The sequence below is a fragment of the Cololabis saira genome, chromosome 24 (assembly GCF_033807715.1).
Source record: "Cololabis saira isolate AMF1-May2022 chromosome 24, fColSai1.1, whole genome shotgun sequence".
NCBI lineage: Eukaryota > Metazoa > Chordata > Actinopteri > Beloniformes > Belonidae > Cololabis > Cololabis saira.
This window is the reverse complement of record NC_084610.1, coordinates 6983968-6997248: the sequence shown is the minus strand read 5'-3', so window position 1 is coordinate 6997248 and position 13281 is coordinate 6983968. Positions and strand designations below refer to the sequence as shown.

The 13281-nt window shown below is 41.7% G+C and overlaps 6 non-coding genes across 6 annotated transcripts; 3 read left to right on the top strand and 3 right to left on the bottom strand.

Annotated features, from left to right (window-relative positions):
- Positions 1–9098: 9098 nt before the first annotated feature.
- Positions 9099–9170, bottom strand: trnad-guc (transfer RNA aspartic acid (anticodon GUC)). Its single transcript has one exon. It is a non-coding gene; the product is annotated as a tRNA-Asp (tRNA).
- Positions 9171–9768: 598 nt separating this feature from the next.
- Positions 9769–9839, top strand: trnag-gcc (transfer RNA glycine (anticodon GCC)). Its single transcript has one exon. It is a non-coding gene; the product is annotated as a tRNA-Gly (tRNA).
- Positions 9840–10273: 434 nt separating this feature from the next.
- On the bottom strand, positions 10274–10345 carry trnad-guc (transfer RNA aspartic acid (anticodon GUC)). Its single transcript has one exon. It is a non-coding gene; the product is annotated as a tRNA-Asp (tRNA).
- Positions 10346–10791: 446 nt separating this feature from the next.
- trnad-guc (transfer RNA aspartic acid (anticodon GUC)) lies at positions 10792–10863 on the top strand. Its single transcript has one exon. It is a non-coding gene; the product is annotated as a tRNA-Asp (tRNA).
- Positions 10864–11012: 149 nt separating this feature from the next.
- trnad-guc (transfer RNA aspartic acid (anticodon GUC)) lies at positions 11013–11084 on the top strand. The gene has a single exon. It is a non-coding gene; the product is annotated as a tRNA-Asp (tRNA).
- A 130-nt stretch (positions 11085–11214) lies between these two features.
- On the bottom strand, positions 11215–11285 carry trnag-gcc (transfer RNA glycine (anticodon GCC)). Its single transcript has one exon. It is a non-coding gene; the product is annotated as a tRNA-Gly (tRNA).
- Positions 11286–13281: the final 1996 nt, after the last annotated feature.

Genomic DNA, 13281 nt, shown 5'->3' with positions numbered 1-13281 from the left:
TTTTTCTTTCTCAGAATTATATATTTTTTTCTTCATTGGCCCTGATAATCTTCCGTATATATGTAGTCCTAAATCTGATATGTATTTAATGTTTTCCAATGTGATTCAGTGTTTTTGATGTCACTGAACAATGTGGGACATCACTGTTCAGCGTTGGCAGGATTTTTTGGGGTGAAAGATGCTTCCATGGCACCAATCCCTCATCCACACACGTCTCCATACACGTATTGAAGACATCGCATGGCCAAGACCTAAGATTTTCTCTCCTTTTCCTCAGGCTCCTTCTCATTTTAATTAGTTTACAAATTAGTCATTTGCACAAAAACTTTAAAAAGAAATGATACAGGCTCACTGCTGGCTTTTCACCCCTTAAAAAGGCAGCCTGACTGACAGCAAGATTGAAGACACCTGTGATGCTAATTGCAGCACCCACTTTAGTTTTACGTGTCACTATGGTCAAATTGTTTTTATTCCTTTCCAAGTGTACCGACTAATTTATTCAGGCCAGTTTCAACAGTTACAATTGAAAAGTAATGTCTGATTTTCATAAGTCAATCTTCAGTAAAGGATTTTTTATTATTACTTTTGTCATATTCAAGTCATTCAGAGACCATTGTGGGCTTTTTCTTTCTTTACTGGAAGCATACCAGCTAATTTCCATGTTTTTCTATCCATATTTACTCCCCTACACCTAATGTACTGCATTTTACACCACTTCGTCTTACTGCACATACCCTCTCCGTCCATAAATTTTTTTCCATCTAAACAAAATCACAACAAAACAATAGATATACTTATGACCCTCTCAAGTGCATATTAAATTTAGCTGGTATGGTAACACTCAAGTGCGACACATCTCCAAGAGCTGTGTTCATATGGACACTCAAGGCAAAAAAAAAGGAAATTATCTGCCAACGTAGCTATTGTGTAGGCGTCCTAGCACATGAGAGCATCGGCGTGGGCTTCATCTGCTGCCAGCGTGCCTCAAAGACTACAAACTAAAGAGAAAGAGCAAAAGTTGAATTATTTAGCATCCCACTTGTCAAAACGTGATCCAACTGCACACATAGTTAAGGATGCATCATAATAGTTAATACAGGGCTCCAGACTGCGACCAAATGCTCGCATTTTGCGACCAAAATTTGAGTATGTGCGACTGAATTTCATGTCCACTCGCACACGTGCGACCAGTAAATTTGCCAGTGTTTTTTTTTTCTTTTACACGTTAAACGTGGAAGGGGTGCGTCAATGAACCCGCATATTTGCAGGCCAATGAGTGTGAAAGGGAATGAGTTGGGGGATCTATTTTTTTTTTTTTTTTTTTTTCGTTTAATTTCACCAGCTCAAAGCAGGTATTACGCCCGGACCACATTTAATGCGACACAACACGCTGCCGCCGCGGCGCGCACATAAAGTTAGAAGAAAGAGACGGCGGGTATGTTTGGTTTTAGTAACATCTTGCTCAGTCAATGAGTCTGCAATGGCCCAGACGGGAGACACATGTAGCTCAGTGCTTAACTTTTATTTTTAATCCACTCTATATTCTTCTGGTTGTTCTCCGATATGCTCCCCTAAAGCCTGAATTATGGTTCCGCCTTAAATCGACGCAGAGCCACACGGTGGCCCACAGCGTAGGCTCTGCGTTGTTGTAACGCGGAACCATAAATCAGCCTTCACCCGGTAAAGAAAAAAAAAAAAAGAAAATGTGCTCCAATACAGCAGGTCTCATAATTTTATTTTGAATACTGCCAAAACTCTAACTTAAAACGTAACTAGGACTTAAAATTTACTTGACACAAATGAAAGTTAAATTTTAACACGTGGGAAAAACACCTAACCTTTTAAGTGATGTGTGTTATCAGGTGTAATGGCATTTTTAGGTTAGAAATAAGAATATTTCTTGGTAAGATCCTTAGTTATTTGAGTGAAGGCAGTGAATTTGGTCAACTGATGTAAGTTCAGGGTTTTAGTAAAGACACAAGTTGGGAAATGTTATTGGCCAGTACCCCCAATATTTGTACACTTGTTAAAGGAGCTTGAGGCCGGATTGTGGCAAGATTTATGAAAAAAATCCGTGTACATTTTAAGTTTTCTAGTAATAATGTCAGATGAAGCGTTCCAAACCCAAAAGAATGAGCACTCTAGTGTATCTCTCCGTTGCCTTGAACAGGCTGTGTGCTGCAAAATGTGCTGCAATTTGTTCCCGAATTTCCCGCGCTGGGCTGCGGATGTGACGTCACATGACGCTGCATGTGCGTTCTCCCCGTTCTCCCGTGCCGGCTTCACTGTTGGCTGCAGTACCCCCAACGGCCGTCGTGGTGAAGGGTGGCGCTAGAGAGTCTCATTTCTTAAAAGGAGCCTCGAGCTCCTTTAAGTACTGTGTTTAACAGTTAAATTCATGGCCGTAAAGGTTACTAAGCACTTTGTTACCAAGCACTTTTTTATCATGTGAATGTATGTTTTTTTTATATATAATGACAGCAATGGTGCTGTCAGTTTACTTTATGTTGCGGCATCTTTAAAAGTGCACAATAAAATGTAACACTGCATTTGAAACAGCACATTGTGGTAATTCATTCATCTATGAAATACGTATTACTAATACACTGAAATGTAGTAGAAATGTAAAAATGTGGTTAGCGTGTCGATAAACGATGTGCGCTCCTAAAATTTCTGATTGTGCCCCTAAAAATTTTCAGTTAGGGGCTACTGTGCTCCTAGTGAAAAAAGTTAGTCTGGAGCCCTGTAATAGCAGTTATATCCAATGGAAGCAGGTGTATACACACCTGTACAAACTAGGGATGTCGCCGCGAACCCTACGCTGTAGACTCTGCGTCGGTGCGACGCGGTACCATAAATCAACGCACACGTGGATGTCGGCGCCAGTGAGTATTTTCACCGGACATTTTGACCGGAGAGATTATAAAATACCGGATTTCGGCATATTTTACCGGACAAAGTCCGGCAATTACCGGACAACGGAAACCCTGATATATCCGATTCCTGATCGGCTCATAACGTCCGAGTCCGGATCGAGTCTGCAATCACGTGATCGGCCCCGATTTCCGATCACGTGATCGGATCGGGACAACTCTAGTACAAACTAGCTGGTATGTTTCCATTAAAGACTCGTGAAAATCTGACATTTCTTTTGCATTGTGGTTCAATAGGAATATTAAAATGAAAAACAAAAACTAACTGATGAAACTGGCCTGGATAAATTAGTCGGTAAACCTGGTAAGGAATAAAAACAATTTGACCATAGCGACACGTTGAACTTAAGTGTGTGCTATGATTAGCATGACAGGTGTCTTCCATTTTGCCGTCAGTCAGGCTGAGAAGCTCAGAAAGCAAATTTTAGCCATTTTCCGCCATTTGTAACTCATTACAGAAACATCAACACTGCAGATGAAACAAAGGGAACGTAAGCAAGTTATCAAATAAAACGGCAACTTCCCGCTATAGTGTTTTCTGTCTTCTAGCCCTGAATTATTCTGTGGCTGTAGCTGGCAGACTCCGAGATACAAAGTTGAAAAACGAATCGCTCCTGTGTAATTCTGATTATTAAACTTAACTGACTCATAAGGTGGTAAAAAAGTTTTAAAAGGCCTGAATTTCTTAATATAACAAGATAAACAAAAGGATAATTCTACCTACTTGACCAATCATTATTATAAACAAGTGGTAGTGTAAAATGTCTCCTTCAGGCATGTGTGCATCTACAGTATATGCAGCGATGTGTTCAGGAAGTCAAGTGTCAATGAGCACTGAAGTGAACAATTCCCTCACTGCTTGGAGCAATATTGCTCAGCGTTATTAAGACTGTCATATGAGAGAGAGAGACTGCAGCCCCAGAGAGTTATATGTGGCCAAATCCAACTCGCTGTCTGCAACATTTTCAAATGAATGGTAGCCCAACTGGCATCTGAACAAAAAGATTTCATCTCAGTTCATGGCTCTTTTGCTGCTCGCTGTTGCCAAATGATTTAACACAACAGTGATTCGATCTATTTCCTTCTCATGAAAGCTTTTTTAAGTGCTCTGTGTTTTGCTGCCGTAGGTCGCTATCAGGAAAGAAGCTCTCGCACATGTGTTTTATGATTCCAGTTGTAGTTGTTTTGTTTTTTTTGGTCTGAATGGAGGGTTTTGCAGGTAAAAATTATTGATTTCAAAGTGCTTTAATACCACAGAATATCAAAAAAATGTGATTTGATACTTTATTTAGATGCCTTGTAGCAACACCTCAGTGAAGTGACAGTCACACAGCTCCAATCATCTAATTCTGTGGACTTTTTAGAAATACCTCTGGAAACGCAGTTAGTAGGTTTCATTACAGTCTGTAGTGGAGAGGGTCAATAGGGGAAATGTATCACTTAGTGTACTTGCACCAGGATTTGATTGAGCTGAAAAAAAATTACATTTTCATTTGGTTTGGTTTATTTTAACAGTGAACTTTTGAAGCTGGAAGAAACCACCTAGACAACGTCAAGCAGTTACAGTTGTTTGTTTGGGAGCGGCATTGCCAGAAAATAGCAGGTTATCAGGAAGTAAAAAGGCATGAGGAGAAAGAATGACCTGCTCATCAACTGGCCAGAACTAAAAATGAAAATCCATCCCCTTATGGCAGGTTGTTCACAACAAAGTCCAAGTCCCTCATTCCAGCTGCTATCAGACTACTTCCCTGTCATTTCAAGTGATATTAATAAATTCATTCTGAGCTTTTATCGATTTTTACTCTTCATTGTTTCACGTCTGTTTATTGTCTTAACTTGTGTACCCTTGATGTTCTTGACTGCTCCTTTATACACTATTTTGTTGCATACTTTTCATAAATTTTTGCACTCACACGGCTCTGAGATTGCATTATGGATTTGTGCCAACTGAGGGAGTACACTCCAGTTTATCTGCTGGTTTTGTGTTCGTTTGTTTGTGGCTGACTGGGTTACTGCATAAAACAAAATTTTCAAGGTACCAACGAAGTACTGATAAATAAGCCAATCAAATTTGAGTCCAATACAGAAGTAAGAAAAAATTGCAGTTACTTGATTGACAAATGGAGGCTGGCTCCAAAATGTGAAACAACTTCCACAGACTCTCGCTGTTAAAACGTCCAACTTTACAGCAGAAATAAACATACTGTTGAAGCTTAACTGTAAGGAAGACATTTATGTGTTTCCCCAAAATATTTTGGGGGCAAACAGCAAAGTCATGAAATCTGAGCATTGAAAATTGTCTTCAAAAAAATAAAATCATAACTGCAAAAGTCTAGTATATTTCTTTTTATAGTTTCTAGCAATTGTTTTCAGTGGTAAAAATGCTGTTGCACTGCACACAGTAATATTCCCATTGCCATGCTTGTAAACTTTTAGATGATTTTAAGTGAAGCAGGAAGAAGAGGACACTAATGCCCCATTTCCATTGAGCGATTTGGTACAGTATTTTGTGTGTTTCCATTAGAGATGCACCGATCAATCAGCAACCGATCGGTATCGGCCGATAATGCCCCTATCGGTTTTGATCGGAGTTCTCAAAACAATAGTTTAAAGCAGGCCTATACGATGACGTTTATAACACCAAACCGCCGCCCGCGCGTGCATTCCCACATCTCAGACCCAGGTATCCTGAAGGGGCGTGGCCGGCTCTACAGAGCATCAACACTGAAAATGGCCTCACCGGTATAGGAGTTTTACAATGTCCAAATAGAACAACAAATTTGCAGTTTGCAAAGTGTGTGCAAAGTAGGGATGTTAAAAATTAATCGATTTTCGATTAATTGCCGTTATGAAATTACCCGATTAAAATTAACGATTACAATTAATCTATTTATTTATTTATTTATTTTTTTTTTTTTCGTTTAATTTCACCAGCTGGTATTACGCCCGGACCACATTTAATGCGACACAACACACTGCTGCCGCGGCGCGCACATAAAGTTAGAAGAAAGAGACGGCGGATATGTTTGGTTTTAGTAATATCATGCTCAGACAATGAGTCTGCAATGGCCCAGACGGGAGACACATGTAGCTCTGTGCTTAACTTTTATTTTTAATCCACTCTATATTCTTCTGGTTGTTCTCCGATATGCTCCCCTAAAGCCTGAATTATGGTTCCGCCTTAAATCGACGCAGAGCCGCCGCCGTAGCCTACAGCGTAGGCTCTGTGTTGTTGTAACGCTGAACCATAATCAGCCTTCACCCGGTACATACATAGGTTTCTCTAAACATCTGTCCCCGCTACAGTTTTAACTAAAAGAAAATGTGCTCCAATACAGCAGGTCTCATAATTTTATTTTGAACACTGCAGAAACTCTAACTTAAAACGTAACTAGAACTTAAAATTTGCTTGACACAAATGACACTATTATGGCTGCTGCTACTACTAATAGCCTTGAAGTGCACTTTATATTATATTCCTTGTGGTACAAAAATGTCTTTTTGTTACTTTTGTATCAAATAAATATTTGATTAAGGAATACATTAAAATGTCCTTTGTATTTTATATAAGCAAAAAAAATTATGTTTGTATCTCAGATGGGGGAAAAACGCCACTTATCAACTAATCGATGATCGATCGATAAGGTTATCAACTGTCAATTAATGAAATAATCGATAATTTGCATCCCTAGTGCAAAGGAGAAACCCCGAGGAGGAATGTTATAAAAGAATTTCAACACAACGAAGCTGGTAAGATATTTGAAAGTTTCTCAAAACGGAGTATATTGAGTCTTCAAAGTTGGCTGCCGATGAGAAAATAAAGAAAAAGAGCAACACCGCTAACTCAGCTGAACGTAACAGACATATAAATGACAGCAACAACAGCAAGAAAAATAAAGAACTACATCGTAAGGTAATGGATTCATACGTCTTGTCCGTCAGCCATTTGTCGTTGTAGAAGACATCCAGTATAAACGCGTCGTTAGCTTCTTGGATCCGCGGTACGTGCTGCCGAGTAGTAAATATTTCACTGATGAATGCTCGCCGGAGCTATACCAGACTATGTACAGTCACATCCAAAGTCTCATGCAGGACGAGAATCGTGTCAGTCGGCTTCACTAGTGGCATTTGGAGTTCTAGTGTGAAGAGTTTCGCTTCAATACAAGGGTTTTCCTCACACGCAGCGGATGCTATCGCTAAAGCTTTGGCAAAGCTTAATAATTCATAGTTCATTTTTATTTTAAGATTTCATTCCTTTTTCCACAGGAAAACTAAGGTTCATAGTTTACAACTTGTATCAACTCTAAGAGAGTGACATGTCTGCTGTTGTCTGTGTTGGTGCACATGTTGTATTGTATTACCACAAGAAAGCTGAAGCTAGTAAGCTACATTTACTCTTTGTAAATGAGTCATTTTTAAGAGTCTCTAGAGAGTGAAATATTGCACATTGCCTTTTATACCTAAAAATACAATGTCAGTGTTGTGTACATGAGACAATATTGAAGAATTTATGGATTTCACGCTGTGATCGGCAGATACTGCTTTTGGAGATCGGTGATCGGCCCTGAAAATCCTGATCGGTGCAGCTCTAGTTTCAATCATAAAATGGTCCCTTTTAACCAAACCATATCGTACCATTTTTGTGCCCCCATTATTTGTATGTGCATAGAAAAATGGCAGGATATGGTAAGGGCAGAGCTATTGCCGTCACGCGGTACAATCCGTTGACTGAAGGACAGGAAACTTCACTACCCATGACAAAAGCAAGCACGAAACCAGCACGAGCGTTTGTTAACACTCTTAACCAAACCATACCGTACCATTTTTGTGCCCCCATTATTTGTATGTGCATAGAAAAATGGCAGGATATGGTAAGGGCAGAGCTATTGCCGTCACGCGGTACAATCCGTTGACTGAAGGACAGAAAACGTCACTACCCATGACAAAAGCAAGCACGAAACCAGCACGAGCGTTTGTTAACACTCTTAACCAAACCATACCGTACCATTTTTGTGCCCCCATTATTTGTATGTGCATAGAAAAATGGCAGGATATGGTAAGGGCAGAGCTATTGCCGTCACGCGGTACAATCCGTTGACTGAAGGACAGGAAACTTCACTACCCATGACAAAAGCAAGCACGAAACCAGCACGAGCGTTTGTTAACACTCTTAACCAAACCATACCGTACCATTTTTGTGCCCCCATTATTTGTATGTGCATAGAAAAATGGCAGGATATGGTAAGGGCAGAGCTATTGCCGTCACGCGGTACAATCCGTTGACTGAAGGACAGAAAACGTCACTACCCATGACAAAAGCAAGCACGAAACCAGCACGAGCGTTTGTTAACACTCTTAACCAAACCATACCGTACCATTTTTGTGCCCCCATTATTTGTATGTGCATAGAAAAATGGCAGGATATGGTAAGGGCAGAGCTATTGCCGTCACGCGGTACAATCCGTTGACTGAAGGACAGAAAACGTCACTACCCACGACAAAAGCAAGCACGAAACCAGCACGAGCGTTTGTTAACACTCTTAACCAAACCATACCGTACCATTTTTGTGCCCCCATTATTTGTATGTGCATAGAAAAATGGCAGGATATGGTAAGGGCAGAGCTATTGCCGTCACGCGGTACAATCCGTTGACTGAAGGACAGAAAATGTCACTACCCATGACAAAAGCAAGCACGAAACCAGCACGAGCGTTTGTTAACACTCTTATCCACCCGCAATTTTCTCTCAAACAACTTGGTATGGATTGTACATACGAAGTACCAAAAGCCAAGCATAATAAAAACAGCTCCTGGATGACATCCATTGTTGCTGTTGGTAGCGTCTCTATGGTAGCCTCACTTTTGATGTCATCGAACTACTATGACGCCACGCTACACGTTTGGTCCACACCCACATGTGCTATGGCGGTCCGACTTGCAGTGGAAATGCTCCCCTGAATTGACTGGACCATTCTAAACCGTACTGAACTATACTAGAAAGTACCGAATTGTATTGAACTGCTCAGATAATTAATTTTCCTTTGGGAATTAATAAAGAATTTGTGTGAATGATGATGGTCTGGAGCATGTCACACCGAGGAGCAGGACGGCACGTTTTACCATTCTAATCATTTTTAAAAGTATTTGGAGATAAAAAGCTATTGTCTCCCCGTCGGGGAATTGAACCCCGGTCTCCCGCGTGACAGGCGGGGATACTGACCACTATACTAACGAGGAGATGTTTACATGTGTGTGTGTGTGTGTGCATGTGCGTGTGCGTGACAAAAGTGCTGCTAAACACATCCAAACACAGTGACAGCCAATCAATGTCCACCTCAAGGTGGGACTGACCATTGTTTTCCACCCCTAACAACTCAAGCACAAGAAGCCCACTGAACAAACACAGATTTCATAATAAATGCAACTCGCAAACAGAAAAAAGTAAATTTAGAGATTTAAAAATAGATTAAGCGATTAAAAAAACATAACGCGCTAAATATGCCTGTAATTAATCAATCACATTTAACGCATTAAATTGACACCCCTAATCTTTATACAGGTATGGAGTTAACTGCAGTTTTTCAGGTCAACCTTTTGAAGGTTTTGATTTCACTATGTTACAGAATGGATCATCATCAGCTTGTTATCAACATCTTCACAACTGTTGTCCGATAAAAAGAAAACAAAACTGTGTATTTAGTACAGGAAGGCATGCTTTCTCCATACTCCTTTGTATCAGGGTTTGCTGAAGCAGAAAAACATGCAGGACCGCTGCCCTGGAATGTGCCTACGAGGACCATCTGTCGTCTTGACCTCATACTACGGGGTCACATGTGCATTGGTGGTTCAGTGGTAGAATTCTCGCCTGCCACGCGGGAGGCCCGGGTTCGATTCCCGGCCAATGCAACATTGCGTTTTACTTAGTTAATACATTTTTACAGATTTGTTTTGAAAGTAAACTATGGCACCTTTTTACCACAACGATTTTATACATTTCTGAGTATTCCAGATGAAGTGTCTGTGATATGTGGATGAACAACTAACAGGTTCAGTCTTTACTGCTGTTTCACCCGCTATAAATTCCCCTCTTCAGACCATGTTGCTTCGATAGTAAATGAGGCACTTATGTGCCTCCCCCCGGCCCTTTTCTCCGCTGAGAGCCAAAGTCTGAACAACTCAGCCCTTCCCACTTACAACGCAGGTTCAGATGAAACAGAAATTTTATCCTAAACTCTAAACAGGTGGTTTGAGAAAACTCAAAATGGTTAAATGAACGAATAGGCAAGTTTTACCATTCTTAATCATTTTTTAAAAAGTATTTGGAGATAAAAAGCCATTGTCTCCCCGTCGGGGAATTGAACCCCGGTCTCCCGCGTGACAGGCGGGGATACTCACCACTATACTAACGAGGAGATGCTTGCTTGCTGTATAAAGTCTGATATACTCTGTGACGGACACCCACTGTGCATGGAGGAGGACTAGAAATCGTTTGTTCGCAAAAGTGAATCATGACCATGTGCTCAGGTATCTGGTTGTTCATGTGAACAACAGACTGTGTAATGGTTATAACCCCTTTCACAGGGCGCAAAGGGCAGACCGCCGCCGGCGATCCCATTTATTTATATTTATATTTATTTATTTAATGTGTCGGAACAACTGTTTCAAACGGGACAGGTGTGAAAGCACCCTTAAACTTACTGGAAAACTTCCACAGGGAGATGAACAATAAACTTGAGGGAAAAAAGCGACCTTGCTCACAGAGATAAAAAGCCTTCCTCAGAGGGAATGCACAGAGCAACAAACAAAACGAACTCGCCCCGAGCTACTGGCAGCCTCGCTCTTTAACTCCTCCATAACCTCCTCGTTAGTATAGTGGTCAGTATCCCCGCCTGTCACGCGGGAGACCGGGGTTCAATTCCCCGACGGGGAGTATGTTTCTTTTCCATCCTCACAAAATGTCTTCTGATTTAGTAGGATGACGTTGACAGGTGTTAAGGGTTGGGTTTTCACATCCTATTTTTAGGTGTGTTCAGATCGAGCTACAGGATCGTCTTTTCCTACGGAATCCTTGTGAGCAGCTCCTCGTTAGTATAGTGGTGAGTATCCCCGCCTGTCACGCGGGAGACCGGGGTTCAATTCCCCGACGGGGAGAATACACTTTTATTTACCTTGATGGTCCTGTTTTTTTGTTTTTGAACCTTATTTGATATATATTTTTCTATCGGCAGTCTTTACCAAGCAGAGATTAAAAAGTTATGATTCAGAGTGTCAAAAGCACAGATGCATTGGCCGGGAATCGAACCCGGGCCTCCCGCGTGGCAGGCGAGAATTCTACCACTGAACCACCAATGCAAGCGATACATGAACCATGTGTTTCTCAGACCATATCCAAACTGAAAGGGACTCTAACCTTTGACGTTACATGCAAAGTGACATCGTGGATCTAAGGCTGCTGCGATGACCTGTGTGCATGGTTCACGTGTGACTGTGACCTCATTAGTCCAGCGTACAGTGGTCTCCTCTGAAGCAACTGCCTGAAAGGCCTGCACAGGAGCTGCATCATAGGTGGTGTGTGTGGACTTCAAAAGCCCTCTGACCAGAGGAGGGAGAGCAGAAACTGTCACATAACTTTCACTACTCAAGTAGACTGTGGCACATTCAAAGGCTTCAAGAGCTTTAGCCAGTTCCTCTAGCAGGAGCCACTGATCTGCTTTCAGGTCAAGGTACTGTTTATTACTCTGCGTGACTGTTGGGTCAGACAGTGTTGCAGTCAGCGGCCATCTCTGTTCCAGCAAACGGGTGACCATGTAAAAGGTGCTGTTCCACCTGGTAGAGACATCTTGGATAAGTTTATGTTCTGGGGTCCCCATCTGTTTCTGTTTGGCCTTCAGCTTGCTTGAAGCCAGTTCACTTTTTCTGAAGTGCTCAACAAGACATCTTGCTGCTCCCAGTGTTTTTATGATCTGAGGGTGTTTTAGAGCACGATTGATCACTAATTGCAAAGTGTGACCAGCGCAGCGGATTGACATCCACCCATGTTTTTCTTGCAGAATGTTTGCAGCCAGGACAATGTTGGAGCCATTGTCATGGACAAGAGCCACAATATTGCTTTCAGAGATCTCAAACCTTGCCATGGCCTCCTCAATCCATGCAGCAATGTTTGATCCAGTATGTCGCTCTTCTAGTGGCATGGTTGTGAGACAGAGGCTTGTGAGCTCCCAGTCATCACTTATGAAGTGACATGTGATGCCAAGATATGCCTCTGTGGAAATGCTTGTCCAGGCATCAGCTGTGAGGGCAATCTTGTTCTTGTTAATTAATTTAAGAGTTGCCTTTATGTCACTGACAACAGTCTCATACTTTTCTTCAATCAGTTTGGTAAAATGAGTTCTGGATGGCAAGGTGTAGCCTGGATGAAAGGTCTGGATCATCTGCTTGAAGCCATCATCTTCAACCATGGCTATTGGTCTCATGTCGGTCACAATCATGTTAAGGATGCTCTGTGTCAGGAGTCTAGCCATTTGGGGGGTGCATGAACCTCTTCTCATGACAAACTCATCCACACGCCACAAAAGAAAGAGAATAAAACGAGTCATATTACTTCACAATTCAAATTATAATTTTTCAAAATTAAATACCTGAAACAAATCACAGATTTCTTAGTTGTGAAATATCTTAAATATTAAACTAATATGCTCCAAATCACACAGTTGATAAGCGCACGAGGTTTACAATTCAGTATAAAAGGCTGATTTATGGTTCCGCCTTACACCAACGCAAAGGCTACGGCGTAGGGTACGCGGCGACGAGCACCGTACGTTGTGCGTCGCCGCATAACCTACGGCGTAGCTCTGCGTCGATTTAACGCAGAACCATAAGTCAGGCTTAACGCCTGTAATTCATTGATTACTGCCGTAAAATATGCATTAACGTAAGTAAATAGCGCTCTGGTAGCGGCTGGTGATTAATTTAAACTAGCATGTCGTTTTAAAATATCTCCGAAATATCAAAGTTATTTGTGAACTCACCTTTCTGCAGCACGTGTAGGTGTTACGGCTCCGGGGTGTCGGCGTTTCAGATGCTCATGCATCGCCGTCGTGCTTCCATGGTACGAAAGCTGGGCGTCGCATAGCTTGCACTTAACTTGCTTTGTTGGCTTGTTTTCGTTAAAATGTTCCCAAACTGTGGACGTTTTGGGACGAAGTTTTTGGGCGTCGTCTTCGGTTCTTCCTGCCATACTGGGTGCATTCTTCTTCTGTGATTTCGTCATAGGTTTGCTTGCGGGATATAAACCGCGAGCGCTACTGCCCCCTGCACATCCTGGAGTGCACTGCAGTTACAGATGAGC